General features: G+C 41.5%; 1 protein-coding gene across 1 annotated transcript in view; it reads right to left on the bottom strand.

Annotated features, from left to right (window-relative positions):
• Nucleotides 1-17,241, bottom strand: part of LOC142142446 (beta-1,4-galactosyltransferase 1-like) — a 43,832-nt gene that overhangs the window by 12,973 nt on the left and 13,618 nt on the right. The gene's annotated exons all lie outside the window — the stretch shown is intronic.

Below are 17,241 nucleotides of genomic sequence, written 5' to 3'. Positions count from 1 at the left end.
ACAGATACCTTCTTTGATGAGTCTTCCATTTTTGTCCGCCCCCACGCTGCAGCGGCAGCCCCCACCTGGTGAAGTTCAGGGAGAAAGTAATACCCCATTGCTTTTCTTAGGGGTCTCCCCTTCACAAGGACCTCTTGGGGTAGCTGGGCATACACAGACACAGGGGCCAGAGGGCGGTCAGGCATCAACTTCAGCCCAACAAGGGGCCAATATAGCTCAAACTTTTAGATCTGGAGTTAGTGAGCATGGTGCAGGGGGGTCCTGGGTTTTTCCACCTGCAGATCTTCAGACACAGAGGTCTAGCCAAGGGTCACCCGCATGGTCCTTACCGTACCCCCTGGCAGGTTATAGTACGGCTTCTCAAGGGGGACTTTCATGGGCATCTCCATACCCTTCCCCTTTGGGACAATATGTTCACACATACCCGAGACCTGGTGGGCCTAATACATCTCTATTCCCGGGCGTAGGGTTGCAAGATTCTCCTCATCAATATCAAGGTAGGGGGAAGGAATCAGGTTTTTACCTCACCTTATAACCATGCCTGATGATGTCCGGTCTAGTAATAGCTCCAATGTAAACTCTCAGGTGTTACCCGGCACAGGTGCTAACAATTTTTGTCATCCAGTAACACAGGGATCTGGCGGAGTGGTACTGCAGCAGCTCTCTCAGGGAGGCGTTGATGGCCAGGTCATGACGGGTCAAACCAGCGGAACGGTCCCACCTTCTGGAGAGGAGGTCGCTCAAGTTTCTTCCCAGCAAGTGGTCCCAGACACGGGTGGTGAGTATGACGTTGCTAGTATTTGCACAACTCACACATCCGGCTCTCCGGTTTACACGACTAGTGAAGAGCCAGCAGGTTCAGAGGAGCACGGTCACAGAAAGCTAATAAAGATTTTGAAAACACACTTTGTGGGCAGCAAAGGTAAAAGAAAGGCGGTGTCTAGTCAGGAGGGTAAGAAAATATCTGCGGGTCCCCTAATTAAATGTTTAAACACAGCCCTGTTGATAGGTATTAGACCTAGCGTGAGATGCAAAATTAAACGGGGCTCCTTTGTGAATATGTTCAGTCTTACAGTTGAGGCTCAAAAGAATTTAGAGTGAGCATGCGCAAGGGGCAGAGTTGGAGAAGAGACGTATAGGAATTTCTCAAATAGGCTGTCGGGATATTGCGTTTTCTCGGCCTGTTACCTGAAAACAAGACCTAATGCCCTGATTGACGTGTGGAAATACTTACACATGATGAATGAAATGTACATGTGTGATCGGCCAGGGACCTGGCGTACGTATGACAAAAAATTTCAGGGAGAAAGTGCAAGGCCAGCGTGATATTCCTTTAGCGTTTAAGGACGTCGAGATATGGATGAAATTAAATAGGGCTCATCATAACTCGTCTTATAGACTCCCGCCCACGCGGTTTCCAACAACGGGGAGCCGAAGCGCTCCCCAGTGGTCAAGAAACAGATGTTTTGCCTATAATATTTCATCATGTAGCAGAGGGGACTCATGCAAATATAGATACATCTGCTCGAACTGTCGAGGACCACACCCAGTCAGAGAGTGTTCGCAAGGCAGTGCCCCAAATAACAGAAGTCGGGCAGGCCCAAATAGTAATGAATAAGGCCAAATCTCCTATTATTTTAACAACCCTTTTCAAATGGCTATCTTTTTACCCCGATGCGTCCAAGGCCTCATTCCTGCGGGAGGGTTTTTGAGTCGGTTTCTGCCTTCCCATCAATGGTGGTGTGGCGGCGGCCGCCGGCAGAAACCTTCGGTCATCAGAATTGTATTCGGACATCCTGTTGGAAAAGGTCAAAATTGATGGCAGTTATTATATCGATAGATGCCTCCTGATGGGTTGCTCGGTCTCCTGCGCATACTTTGAGGCATTTTTTTCTTTCCTCCACTGGTGCATTAAGGCGGGTACGGGTCACCACGGTATAGCCCACTATTTGGATGATTTCCTTTTCATAGGACCGTCAGATTCCCCCCTCTGCACTGATACACTCTACGCAGCTCAGGCTTTGTTTCGAGTAATGGGCGTTCCGGTGGCAGCCGATAAGACAGAAGGTCCCACCACATGCCTTTCCTTCTTGGGCATAGAGATTGACACGGTTGCCGGGTATGGTCGCTTGCACTTGGAGAAAATTAAAAAATTAGTGGACCTGATAAGCGAAACCCTTTTGGCAACGTCTAGTTCATTGCGGAAAATACAATCCCTCCTAGGATCCTTTAATTTTGCGTGTCGGGTCATTCCTATGGGGCGGGTTTTTTGTAGAAAACTCCAATTGGCCACGGAGGGATTTAAGAGTCAGCATGCACGAATCAAATTGACTAAGGAATTGATAGGAGACTTGCCCATTTGGGAGCGTTTTCTAGTCCACTTTATTGGTATTTGGATATGGCCCACCCCTCCAATTTCAAATGTCACTTTAGATCTACACACAGATGCCTCGGGAGCGAAGGGTTTCAGTGCTTTCTTCCAAGGCGAATGGTGTGCCGCTCCTTGGCCACACTCTTGGCATGTTAGCGGTCTTACAAAGAATTTACTGGCGCTGGAATTGTTCCCTATCATAGTGGCCCTGAAACTATGGGCACCTTGCCTGCGTGGCAGGAATGTGGTGTTTTGGTGCAACAATCTGGGCGTGGTTCAGGCCATTAACCAGCAGAGCGCCTCATCACGACCAGCAATTAACCTATTGCGGGTTCTGGTTTTGAGGTGTCTGGAATTCGATATCAATTTTCGCGCTCACCATGTTCCTGGAGCAGACAACGAGATAGCAGACTCCCTTTCCTGGTTTAATTGGGAGCGTTTTAGAACATTGGCTCCGCACGCCCATCTGAATGGCTTGAATTGCCCCCCTTAAGTTTGGCAGATGGTCGAGATGGGATAAAGCGCCTTGCGGAAGCTTCTTTGGCCCCTTCCACTAGGAAAGTTTATCTTTTGGCATGGCAACGGTGGTTGGGTTATCAGGAAGCAGCAAACAATGGCCAGCAAGGTCAGATCACATCTATGTCAGATTTTATGTGGGAACATTATAATGAGGGAGTGTCAAAAACAAACATGGCGTCCATTTTAGCAGGCATTTCATTTATGTCCAAGTTAAACAATATACAGGATCCCACCAAGTCATTTTTAATATCAAAAGCGCTGAGAGAATGGGCCAGAATTCACCCGACGACAGGGGATAAACGCCGTCCCATTGACCAAACAACATTGCAGAGATTGATTAGCGCTCTGGCAAGAAATACCAGGGATAAGTTTGAGAATCTTTTATTTAGTGTAGCTTTCTCCTTAGCTTTTCATGGGGCCTTCAGAGTTAGTGAGCTGGTAGCTCATTCCAGATCATCGACAGAGACAGCCTTGTTGCAGGAACACGTAGTGATTCAGGATACGCTGGTCCATTGTAAAATTAGAAGATCAAAGGCGGATCAGATGGGTAGGGGGCATTGGGTTACCCTGCGAGCACAAGCGGATGGAGTAATGTGCCCGGTATCATTGTGCAATGATTTCGCTAGGGCTCACCCCCCACAATGAAGGAATGTGGTTAATACATGCTGATGGATCGCCACTAACAAAATTTCAATTTAGTGCACTAAAGAAGCGCACGCTAACATCTATAGGTTTGGACCCAGGGGTTTATGGGACACATTCTTTCAGGATAGGGGCGGCTACTACAGCGGCAAATAGGGGGGCTTCAATCGAAGAGATACAGACATTGGGTAGATGGAAATCACATGCATATAAGCGATATGTAAGACCTGATGTTTAATATGTACTAACCAACCTTCCTCCCCTTTCCTACCATTCTATTTCTCTCCTCTATGGGCAAGGTGACACACGGTCAGACTGCTTACTGTGTTGAACAGTGGCATGAAGGGCTTTTTCCCGTTTTTTTCCTCGGTAGGGCCTGATTAGCAGAGCGCCTCCGGGGTTTTGATGGGTTTTCACCTTCATCTGGGTTACCTACCTTTTCTCTCTCTCTCTTTTCTATACGGTTACCCTATAGCCCTCTCAACTTGAAGAGGTGTGCTGGGTACAGGTTAGCGGCAGTGACGGGTCGGCCGCAATTACCCTCTGGTAAGGAGGGTTATCCAATAACAACAGCTACTGGCCCGGCCTTTCATTAATTTTAAGGGGTTAGCCGCCTCCCCTCATTATGGTACTGTCATGATCTGCCTACAGCGTATGCATTACATGCTGCTTTGCATGGCAGCTCCTGCCTTTTTCTCATTCTATTATTTATATTTCTATTTTGTGTTCCAGCAGTACCTCTTTTCACCAGAGGTGCTGCTATTGTGCTTTATTCTGGCCAGAGATTACTATCTGCTGGTCCGATATTATTCCTCGCCTGATTTGGAGATCAGAGATTCCCCCTTTAGTTTTGGCAAAAGTGGTGAAGAAGATCAATGGTTACGCAAAGCAGAACATGAAAGCCCTACAGAGCGCAGTTGTTCATCACCCCTCTATTACAATGGATAAGAAACACCTTTTCAGGGCAGACGGGGTTCATCTAACAGAGGAAGGAGTGAGGCTGTTTATTGAGCAGCTATATGCGGTTTTGGGACCTTTAGTGGACCCTAGGGGTGGCGGGCTGCGAACCTTTTAGGGGCTCCCGGCTGTGGTGGGAGAGCATCGCAGTAGGCTCACGGTTAGCAGACGGTATTTACGCAGTTAGAGTAATGATCACTGTCCTTTTCGAAGTACTTGACTCTGGGTTACTCTAGTAAGGAGGCCCCTGGGATGCCTGGTAAGGGCATAACACCGTTTGAGTCCAGAGGGGGATAGTTGATTATTGTTCCACAAAAGTACCGGCCAATAGATAAGGTTTATCCTGGGTCGGTGGGAAGCTGATCTCCAACCTTACTGGTATATGCTTTTAAGCTGAGTGTGTTGCTCTCTCCGCCACCTCCTTTAAGCCAATCAAAATAAATATCCCCTTTAGTGCAAATCTTTCATTGTTGTCCGTGTCTTTATTATGGTTACTGGTATTGAATATTTACAGAGTTTAAGGGTAAGGTTTGGTACATGCAGAGGAAATCAACACTATGCATTTTAAGTATATTTTACACTTAAATTTTACACTTAGGGCTAGATTTACTAAAGGGCGGTTTGCTCAAACTGCCTCTTTTTGGTTCTTTTTTTGGCGGTTTGGAAACAGCCATATTTACTAAAGCCTAGACCGCCGTTAAAACGGCCAGAAATGACATTTTTCAAAACCACCACTTTACAAACCACCATCCCAATTTTAACAATGATGAACATGCAAACAGATTTACTAAGCTTGGGTTTTCAAAGCCGCCGCAAAACAGCCATCCAAATGGCCAAAATGAAAGAGGTGGTTGTGAATGTCGAGATTGCTCAAACTACATGATGTTTGAGATATTTTGCCATTCAAAACATAAGAAAAAACACCATTGACATTTTAATTATTTGGAAAATGATTGTTTATTGATTAAGAGGCAAAATAAATTTAATATTAACTTATGAGGGAATTTATTTTATATATATATATATATATATATATATATATATATATGTGTGTGTGTTTTTAAGGGGACACTATAATAGCATTATATTATGTTGAAAATGTGAATATATAATATTATTAACTCACTGTAAATGGTGGATATAATTATTTATGTTGCGCGATTTGCTATTACGCATAGTCCGAATAATATAATAGTAATTCTATACCCTTAATAGAATTAATTTTTTTCCCCTTATAAGTTAATATTTAATTCATTTTGCCCCTTAATCAATAAATAATGATTGCCAAAATAATTTAAATGTAAGTCGTGCTTTCTCTTATGTTCTGAATGGCAAAATAGTTCAAAACAGCATGTTTCAGCTATCAAGCCATTCTGAAGCAGGTATTAAAACTGTCCTTTCCTGTCTTTTGGATGGCGGTTTCATCCAAACCACCATGGGTTTAGCTTTTTCAATCTGCCACACATCGCCAGACATTTTAAATTGAAGCCTCAAACCGCCCTATATTAAGTGCGGCAATTTGGATCACTAAACCACCGGAAATGGGTGGCTGTTTCCAGCCGCCACCAAACTCGATTGTTAGTACATCTAGGGGTAAATGTATCAAGCTGAGAGTTTTCCGGCGGGTTTGAAAAGTGGAGATGTTGCCAATAGCAACCAATCAGATTCTAGCTATCATTTTGTAGAATGCACTAAATAAATGATAGCTAGAATCTGATTGGTTTTTCAAACCAGCCAGAAAACTCTGAGCTTGATACATTTACCCCCTAGCCTCTAATGTCCACATGTAGCAAGCAGGTAACTTTGCATGTTAGTTATAGTTGGACAAATTTTTTATATATTTTGTTATTTCATTTTTTTCTCTATTATTTACTGCATACTAAATATAGATGCAGGCTAGTTGCACCCAAATTGCTGGACTGGGGTCTCTATTATATGCCACCAGCTACTCCTGTCTCTAAACTAGGCATCTAGAGCGCCAAAACTACTATTAAAATGTTTCTCCCAGTATATTTGAGGAGACATATACTGGGAGAAATATATTTTTCTAACTGTGTGTTAGAAAAGTAAGGAGGTCTATTTTTTTCATATTTGAAATTTGTCAAATTTGAAGCCTCATTTGCAAACCATTTAATTGAACAAAATATTTCTCATTTATATTAGGGGTGTGCACCGGCCACTTTTGGTGTTTTGTGTTTTGGGTTCTGATTAGCTTGAGGTTTTGGGTTCTGATTTGTTTTGTCAAAACACCCCACGAAAGGTTTTGGTTCTGATTTCGGGTTCTGATTTTTTTTTTTTTTAAAAAAAGCATAAAAAGTGCTAAAAACCAGTTTGTTTGTTTTTTTTCACTCCTACACTATTATTAACCTCAATAACCTTCATTTCCACTCATTTCCAGTCTATTCTGAACACCTCACACTTCACACCTCACAATATTGTTTTTAGGCCAAAAGGTTGCACCGAGGTAACTGGATGACTAAGCTAAGCGACACAAGTGGGAGGCACAAACACGTGGCAGGATCAGTGGACTTATACGACAGGATCAGTGCCTTGCTTGCAGTCTCCTAGGTAATGCAAATTTCACAGCTCCTTCAACACGTTTTACAAATAAACTAGGTGGATAGACACAAGTCTCCTAAGACACTGTATAAGAATAGGATATTTATGATGTTCATTTATCTCATATTTGTTAGCAACTTGTCACCATCCACCCAGCAATTAAAACAAAAAACAATTATTGCAATTAATAACCCCCTAATCCCCCACCCCCATCCCAATTACATATAATGTACTGCTTACTGCTCAGTTTAGGCTGCAGAAATGGTACTAGGCAGGAATACAAATACCAGATTTCTGCAGTTAGAAATGAGCACACTAAGGATGGTAGTGTCAATGCTACATAGATAGATAGGGTACAATTCTGCACATAATATGGATGCTTTACATAGGCAGAGATTGGATAATACGAGGACTGACCTAAAACCACTGCCACTACAGTGGTCAGGAGCAGCCAGTTGTTCTTCAGTATTCAGTGTGCAGGCGTTCAGAGCAGACTCCTTCTTTCCCCTGTGCCCATAGGAGACTGTCACTTTCACTGCGGCAGCTTCTGTACCGGTGTGCACTGATCTGTCAGCTTTGGGCAAGGGCTGGCTTTTGTCTCCTCCCTCCTAGTTCTCACCCCCCTGTCATTCACACTCGGGATAAATAAAACCTCGTCATCACGCCGTCGGATCTCGCGAGATCCGACGGCGTGATGACGAGGTTTTATCCTCGTTCTGAGGTTCGTGATCGGCGGGAACCCCCGAACAGTGCTCGGATCCGGGCTCGGATCGGCACTGTTCGGGGGGGTTCTGATTTAGTAATTCCGGACCCGCTCATCTCTAATTTATAGACATCAAATTCTGTGTGTTTCTGCAAATCCTCCAACTTTGCATGCATAGATGCCACCTTGACATCCAAAGAAAGTGGAATGATGTCACAAAAATGCGATATCAGCATTTACAAAGTCTTTGGCTGCCATGAATGACCCAAGGTCTTTTCTGAGCAAAACATTTTCTGGACTAAACAGAATCTCAAATAATATTGAGACAAACAACTGCAACCTGCATTGTTAGATGTTTTAGCTAAACGTTCTCTATTAACAAGGTGGCTGCGTGGTTAGCACTTCTGCCTCAAAGCACTGGGGTCATGAGTTCATTTCCCGACCATGGCCTTATCTGTGTGGAGTTTCTATGTTCTCCCTGTGTTTGCGTGTGTTTCCTCTGGGTGCTCCGGTTTCTTCCCACACTTCAAAAACATACTAGTAGGTTAATTGGCTGCTAACAAATTGACCCTAGTCTGTCTGTGTGTGTGTGTTAGGTAATTTAGACTGTAAGCCCCAATGGGGCAGGGACTGATATGAGTGAGTTCTCTGTACAGTGCTGTGGAATTAGCGGCGTTATATAAATAAATGATGATGATGAACTCCTTTATACCCAGCATAATGAAAACTTTTTCTTCTTGCAGGACCGGCTTTATTTATATTTTGAAATGTAAGCTTTGTTTAACTTGTTCCAGACAGTCTCTTTATACTAGTTATTCAGGTTTTTATTATTATGGTTAAGGCTACATGGGTGTTTGACAAATACACTAGCCCTCAGTCAGAATATTACATACAGTAATTCTTATTATGGCATATTAGAGATGAGTGAATTCATGACAAAATGCAGAATAAGGCAAATAATTTGTGGAACAGTATCGAAAATGTTTTTCATAGCTAGTGCCCATTTAACATACTAAAAGTGGATGACTTTAAAAACCATACATACCACATGTGAAACGTCTTGCTTTAAATTAGAGATGCTCACTGACCCCCGTGTTTTGGTTTTGGTTTTGGATCTGGATTACCTGCGTGTTTTGGTTTTGGCAAAACCGCCCTTGCCTGTTTTGGTTTTGGTTTTGGGTTTGTTTGGTTTTATTTTTCAATTTTGTTTAAAAATCATTTTTTTTTCGGGCTAAAATAACCTAATTTAGTGCTCCACCTGTTTCTTGGATAAGTAAGGTAATTCTCAAGATAATAAATTAGGATTAAAACAGTTTAATCCCTGGTAGGCCGTCCTTAATTCTACACACAAACCTGTTTGTCGTCTCCATCTTAGCCTATTGGCAATGCAGCCATCGTCTTTGGGTGTATATTACACACTACACTTATAGTTAAATATAAAAAGAAACGGACAAAGGCAGTTTGGTTTCTGTCTGCATCAGCGCCCCCTCCCCTCCACTTGTAGTTAAATAGAAAAGAAGACGGCCTGCATAGACTGTACAATAAAAACAGAAATGGACAAAGGCAGTTTGGTGTCTGTCGGTATAGGCTAGAAATGGGCGGGCTCGGTTCCCCGAGATCCGAATTCATCCGAATTTCGCCTATCCGAGTACCGAGCCGAGCAGGCTCAGTACTCTCCCACCCATTTGGAATCGAAATCGAGGCAAACCATCATCGTGACGTATTCGTATTTCTGAGCACGGTTCTCGCGAGATTTGAAAAGCATAAATACCCGCCTCCACAGCAATCCATCGCCATTTGACAGAGGGAGAGAGCAGGGTTAGGTCACATGCTATATCAGCGCAGGGACAGAGCAACAATTGGACACATTATTGTTTCTATTCTATACAATTCTAATATTAATAGCAATTGTTAGAGCCGTAAGAGAGGAGGATAGAGGAGGGGTTTTTTTCAATTTCTGACACTCCAAGTGCTTTTGGGGTGTCCCTTATTCCCCATTGTTTTACAGTAATTTTTCTGGCTGTCAAAAGTCATATTTGTCTGCAGCATCTAAAACAATATTTTGCACTACAAGTGCTTTTGGGGTGTCCCATATTCCCCAGTGTTTTACAGTAATTTTTCTGGCTGTCAAAAGTCATATTTGTAAGCAGTATCTAAAACAATATTTTGCACTACAAGTGCTTTTGGGGTCTCCCATAATTCCCCAGTGTTTTAAAATTATTTTTCTGGCTGTCAAAAGTCATATTTGTCAGCAGTATCTATCTAATACAATTTTGGCACTACAAGTGCTTTGGCCTCATTAAAATGGATTCAAAGCAGTCCACATATGAGCAGAATCAGCAACCCGGTTCTGTGACCAGTCCTGATGGTAGTGTTTCCAGTACGTCATCTGGGAAAGGCGATGTCAAAGTACATAGTCTTTTTAAATCAAGGAAAAAAACACACACCCAAAAAAATTTACTGTGTTGAAGCGAAAAAGAAGTGTAACTGAGGAAAAGTTAAGTGCTGATAAAAAAAAAATTGACAACATGCCATTCTACACACGCAGTGTCAAAGAAAGAATGAGGCCTTCGCCTTCCTCTATTAGTGGCAGATCCAAAAATGTTACCGAGCCTTCTTCTTGTACGGTCACTCGTGACCAAGTAAGACCAGGTAATTTGGAGTCTAACAGTAGTGCCCAACTACTGTTACGTGTCAAAGCCGAGTTGCAAGAAAACAGTAAGGCAGTAGAGGATAATGTATGCTCAGAATCAGAAATGACAACAATCCCTGTGTAGAGTCTATCCACCAGTGGTATGTCTAATCATGAGCATTCTGATAATGTACCCATAAAGAAGGGCCCTTTCAGCAGTTCTGCTGATATGTACCTGAACAGCCCGAGTGTAGCCGGTGATACACCAAGTGAGGATGACACTTTGGAATTAGAAGAGGATGAGGGGGAGATTTGGGTAGCCGAGGAGGGCACTGATGAGGATGTGGTTGATTGTGTAAGTCCTGCACCAGTGGCAGCAGGGTGGCACCAGTGGCAGCAGTTCTGGCACGTGAGGTTCTGGCACCAAATTTCACTTTCAAAACACAAGCAGGGATGACGCAGGTGACAGACCACAAAAGTTTGACATCTGGGTTGGTTTGAAGGATTTTACAAAAAAATGTGTGACCTTGCCCATAACTGCAACCAATCCTACTATTATCATGCAAAGGATGGTGGAGGGCCTAGCAGGGATTAAACTGTATTTTTCCTAATTTGCACTAATACAGTTTGGGTAAATTATACCAAGGAAGACAAGCAGGCTTGTCTGTAGAATTTGCAGGCAAATTCTACTGCGTTATATAGCTAACACCCAAAGAGAAGAGTTCATTGCTCCATTGCTAATTGTAATTGCTGAAATAGAAATAATAGGGCTGACAGTCTTGGTCTAAATCTGCAGTTACATTTTATTTTATTGTACCATAGCTCACTCAGAAACAGGAGAGGTGGCAGGGTTCAGTGCTAATCTTCATCAAACAATACTAATTCATCCCACCATCATAGAAGCCTGTGTACTGTGATGTAATTGCCGATAATGGCCTTTCAAATGGAATTAGTAGTTCATTTTAGGGCAGAGCTGTCACGATTTTTGGCCAATTCTTTTACAGCAGAGCAAATATCAAAATGTTGTGCAGAATCATCTGCATCACCACCGGGTGTCTTGGGAAAGCAATTTTTTGTACAACAAGCAGTTGCCAGAGAAACTGAAAAAGAAGACGTCTAAACAAGATGTTGATAGGTCTTGGATCCTTGCGAAGCAGAGATAGTATTTTGTCTACAATTAAAAAAAAGTTGCACATTTACTTTTTATTTCACACTTTAAATTTCTGTAGATCCTTGTCAAAATGTATTATTAAGGCAATCACTTGACTCAAGCTAACTGTGTCTGCACTCACTTCACAGGTGACTACTTCGCTGGACTAAAGTACTTTCCCCTCAAATGCTAGTCTTCTTACAGCTGGTGCATTCTCCTACATGCTGTTGCAGAAAACAAAAATTGCCCCTAAATTTTTCGGGACACAAACAGCATCTCCTGCATGTCATTTTTTTAAAAGTTCTGTAACACCAAGTGGATTGTGTGTGTAAAACAGGAAATGTGATGGAATTCAACCCCGCTGTAATGCTTGAACAATATTGGGGTCGTCATCAGAAATGACATAGCCTCAGGAGAGTCCAAGCAGGATTAGCCATCTTTCAATGACATCCCTCAGTTTTTGGAACAGATTGTCAACTGTATGCCTCTTAGTGAAGCAGACGATACACAGATTAGCCTACTTCTGAAAAATGTGACGTACTTGGGTACATGCTGCTGCTGTCCCTGCTGGTGAAGGCGAATGACCAACCCAGTGGGCTGTCACAGTCATATAATCTTTACTTTGCCCAGTTCCGCTTGCCCACATATCTGTGGTTAAGTGTACAGTGGGTAGAATGGCATTTTGTAGCCCAATGATTACATTTACCATAGTATTGACCCACGGCTATGAATTTACAATCTGCAAAATAGAATAAAATAAAATAAAAATAGGTGCAAAAATAAACAAAAGTGGTGACAATGATATAATGACAACAGTAGGCACTCTGGAAATACCCAGAAGGGTTTAATAGATATTTCCCTAAATGATAAAAGATACGAGGATAACTAAAAATAGTCCATTAGATGTATAACAAAAAAAAGAGGAAACAAAAAAAAAAACGGAAAAGTATAATTCCAATAGCAAAAAAAATAAAAAAGCCAGTGATGATGTAAGCCAGTAAAAGTCACAATTCCAGCAAAATAGATGGAAGAATAAAAATTACCTCTGAATAAGCCCCAAAAACAGGTATCTGGGTTTATGAGTCTGTAAAGCCCTCCGGGGCTAGGGTGGCTAGATTCAGTGAGCTCACCCTCTCTTCCTGTGTCCTGGAACGCAAGCCTGCGTTCCAAGTGCCGCACTTCCGGTTTCGGGCAGCGGGGATGTGCAGCAACGCTGTAAAATGTAAAAGCTAATAAAAGTGTACACTTTTTCTTTCCCTGAGGAAGCCCCCGATGGAGGGGTGAAACGCGTTGGCCACTTGTATTTTAATATTCCTTGCAAGAAGAGGATTTAGTACACTTTTATTAGCTTTTACATTTTACAGCGTTTACAGACTCACGAACCCAGATACCTGTTTTTGAGACTTATCCAGAGGTAATTTTTATTCTTCCATCTATTTTGCTGGAATTGTGATTTTTACTGGCTTACATCATCACTGGCTTTCTTATTTTTTTTGCTATTGGAATTATACTTTTCCGTTTTTTTTTTTGTTTGTTTCCTCCTTTTTTTGTTATACATCTAATGGACTATTTTTAGTTATCCTCGTATCTTTTATCATTTAGGGATATATCTATTAAACCCTTCTGGGTATTTCCAGAGTGCCTACTGTTGTCATTATATCATTGTCACCACTTTTGTTTATTTTTGCACCTATTTTTATTTTATTTTATTCTATTTTGCAGATTGTAAATTCATAGCGCCGTGGGTCAATACTATGGTTTTTGTATTATAGCTTATTGGGAAGTTTGGAATTCGTCCCACACAGACCCACATTGGCAGCTTTACATTTTCTTAGAGCAGCGCTGTTATCCCTACACTTTTTCTATTCAATGATTACATTTTCATGAACTTTCTGGTAGAGGTGAGGAATAGCTTTTCTAGTAAAATGGTGTCGTGATGGAATTTGGTAATAGGGACAGAAGACATCAAGTAATTGTCTAAAACCAGCTGCATTAATAATGGACATTGGACGCAGATCTAATACTAGCATAGTCTTTATGGCGTCTGTGATCCGCTTTGCGACTGGGTGACAGATTTCATGCTTGCTTCCTCTTGCAAAGGATTGTTTAACTGTAAATTATTGGTTCTGGGGATATTGATGAAGAAGGTGTTGGGGGGTAGATTGCAGGTGCTGGGATGCAGATGAGTGAAGGGAGGCAGATGATGCTGGACTGCTTGTTGTTATTTTTTTTAACCTAAGTTTCTGATTTTCCCAACAGCTTTCTAAGAACTCGCTGAAAAATTAAGTAACATGGATGAGGATCCCAGATGTTTAAGGTCCCTACCTCTACTGAGTGTGGCTTTAAAAACATTACAAATGGCTAGACAACTGTTGTCAGGATTTCTGTAAAAATAATTCCACACTTAAGATGTAGATTTTTGGTCTTATGCCCAGGCATGACAATGGCCTTTTTCTTATCACTGGCAAGAACTGCAGCATTTTTTCTTTGAAAATGTATGAAAATCATATTGTGACCTAAAAGGTGGTCAAAATTGAATGGAAATGACTGGAAATTAGTGTTAGTGAGGTTAATAATAATGTAGGTACCTAAATTATTATTATTAATTTTAGCACAAAAAAATTGAAATTTTTTAACAAATTGCAAAACAAAACCAAACAAAACCAAAACCAAAACACGGAATTGCAGTTTGGCAAAACCAAAACCAAAACACAACGGTAATCCAGATCCAAAACCAAAACCAAAACACGGGAGTCAGTGAGCATCTCTAGTAGAGGCCCCCCCTCCACTTGTAGTTAAATAGAAAAAAAGCAGCCTGCATAGACTGAACAATAAAATTGAAATGGACAAAGATAGTTTGGTACCTGTCTGCATACTTTCAGCACCAGAAAAGGAGAACCGAGCCCTTCCATCTCTACTTTAAATGCATGTGGTGTTTTACTTTAATCCATGAAATTTTCATTTTTATCCCTTTTTTCAGTATTAGACAAATACACAGTTAATTTTCTCTTATTCTTATACTAGATACACCATTCTGATTCTCACTATTTATTCTTAGCGTCTGATGCACAGTTGGCCACAAATGTGCGCCAAAACACAGGCGCAAATTGTGTTCACTAAAAAAGTATTAATTTTGGTCATTTGCAATGCTGTAACTATGACTGCAGATACACCAGTAGCACATGCGCCTGTTTACACCATAAAGCATAAAGTATTGTGTAGTGAACAGAGAGTAATTAGTTAGAAGGATTAACCAATAACTTAATTGGGGGGAATAAGGCCTAATCATAACTGCAGTTATATGTTATATCAAATGAATCCATTGATGAATTGAGCTGCTAAGGTGTAAAATGTGATGTCAGAGGGTCTGGTGTGTGTGTTTACCTGGCGATTCTGCCCCTCTTTATGTTAAAAGATAACAGCAACACTTTCGGGGAAAGCTGAGTAGCTTAAAAGACCCCTGGAGTGAGCCAGTTCCTGACACAGGAGATTTTTTTGACACAGAGAGACACTAAGGAGCCATTCACAGATTGTTGCCTTACACAAGGATGATGGCTTGCTGAATCTTATATAGACAAATATAATTTAGTTTCCAAAATGCCACTTAAAATCACTAAAAGTAGTGATCAACCACATATTTCTCAATAGCATGATGAAGGGCAGCCAATACGTCAATTAATGTCACACAGAGAAGCTAAGCTAATATGCTGGACTTAGGGCTGTTTGCTATTTAAATGTGCCGGAGATTATGACCGGTATATTGATGGAGGATTTATGTCTCTGGAATATATCTGAGACAAGTTAAGACAGGTGTGTTTAGGATTAGTTTTGGAAAAACCCTAGGTGAAACCCAAGGGACATTTTCCCCACCACATTAGCATCCAGACTGCCCCTGTGAATGCCGTTCCATTTCATTTTGCTTATAAACTAGAGATGCTCAGGCTGGGTTTCCTGAGAACCGAACACACCCGAACCTAGCAGATCCGAATTGAAAACGTGGCAAAACGTCATCATTATGTCGTCGGATCTCGTGAGTTTTGGATACTATTAGTACCGCCCTACATGGCGATCCAGTACCATTTCATAGAGGGACACAGAAGAGGTAGCACGGTTCGTGTCTCTAGTGTAGTTGGGCAGCGTCAAAGGTAGAAAAGAAAGAGAGAGTTAGCAGTGTTCTTCAAAGTCTCCAGTGACATTCAGGAGAGCCCCATTGCTCCATTGCTAATTGTCATTGCTGGAATAAAAATAATAGGGCTGGCAGGCTTGGTCTTCTAAATCTGTAGTCACATTGTACTTTGTTATATAGGTAACACACAAAGAGGAGAGTTCCATTGCTCCATTGCTAATTGTCATTGCTGAAATACAAATAATAGGGCTGGCAGTCTTGAGGGTATATTTACTAAACTTCGTGTTTGATAAAAGTGGAGATGTTGCCTATAGCAATCAATCAGATTCTAGCTGTCATTTTGTAGAGTGCACTAAATAAATGACAGCTAGAATCTGATTGGTTGCTATAGGCAACATCTCCACTTTTTCAAACTCGCAGTTTAGTAAATCTAGCCCTTGATCTTCTAAATCTGCAGTCAAATTGTATGGTGTTATATAGGTAACACACAAAGAGGAGAGCTCCATTGCTCCATTGTTAATTGTCATTGCTGAAATACAACAAGTAGCGGCTGGCAGTCTTGGCCTTCTAAATCTCCAGTCAAATTGTACAGTGTTATATAGGTAACACACAAAGAGAGCTCCATTGCTCCATTGCTAATTGTCATTGCTGAATTAGAAATAATAGGGCTGGCAGTCTTGGTCTAAATCTGAAACAGAAATTCAAATAATAGGGCTGGCAGTGTTATTAAAAGTCTCCAGTAACATTTTACTGTGACATAGCTCATGCAGAAGCAGGAGGGTTGGCAATGTCCTTGTCACTCTCCAGTCTTCAGTCACATTGTTCTTGTCACTCTCCAGTCTCAGTCATGATGATCCTAATCCCTCTACACCATGTGCTCAATCCTATGTTCAAGTGCATAGTGGTTTTAAGTCAGGAAAACAAAAATGTAAATAAAAAGCTTGTACCTTTTTTTTAAAAAAAAAAACACCTCTCTAATAAAGATGACAGCTTACTGTAGAAAAGCATAAAATTGCTAACATGCCATTCTACCCAAAATATTACCAAGCATACCAGCATCAGCTAGCTCCCTTCTCTCAGCTAGATCTCAGCACCTGCAATCTACACTGTTATCATATTCACCAACATCAAACAAGAAGTCTGTGTACTTTGATGTAATTGCCGGTAATCATGGAATTTGTAGTTCACTTTACGGAAGAGCTGTCACGATTTTTGGGCAATTCTTTTAGACCAGACCAAATGTCAAAATGTTGTGCAGACTCATCTGCATCACCAGTGTGTGTCTTGGGATAGCTAAGCTTTTTCCTAGCAGCAATTTCCAGAGAAACTGAATGAGGAGAAGTCATTGTGTCATGTACCACTTGAGCTGTCAGCTTGCTGACCAGGAGCTCATTGCATCTCTTGAGATCTGGGTCAGTTGGAAAGACATAGCTCTTAAACCTAGGATCAAGCACAGTTGCCAAAATGTAATGGTCCGATTTCAAGATGTTGATAACTCTTGGATCCTAGCGAAGCGAATAAAGTACTTAATCTACAAGTCCAACATAATTATTGGAATTGCTTTGTTTCATTTCCTTCTTGA

This window comes from Mixophyes fleayi, chromosome 1, assembly GCF_038048845.1.
Source record: "Mixophyes fleayi isolate aMixFle1 chromosome 1, aMixFle1.hap1, whole genome shotgun sequence".
Lineage (NCBI taxonomy): Eukaryota > Metazoa > Chordata > Amphibia > Anura > Limnodynastidae > Mixophyes > Mixophyes fleayi.
Note: the sequence above shows the minus strand (reverse complement) of the source record. Positions and strands in the feature narration are given on the sequence as shown.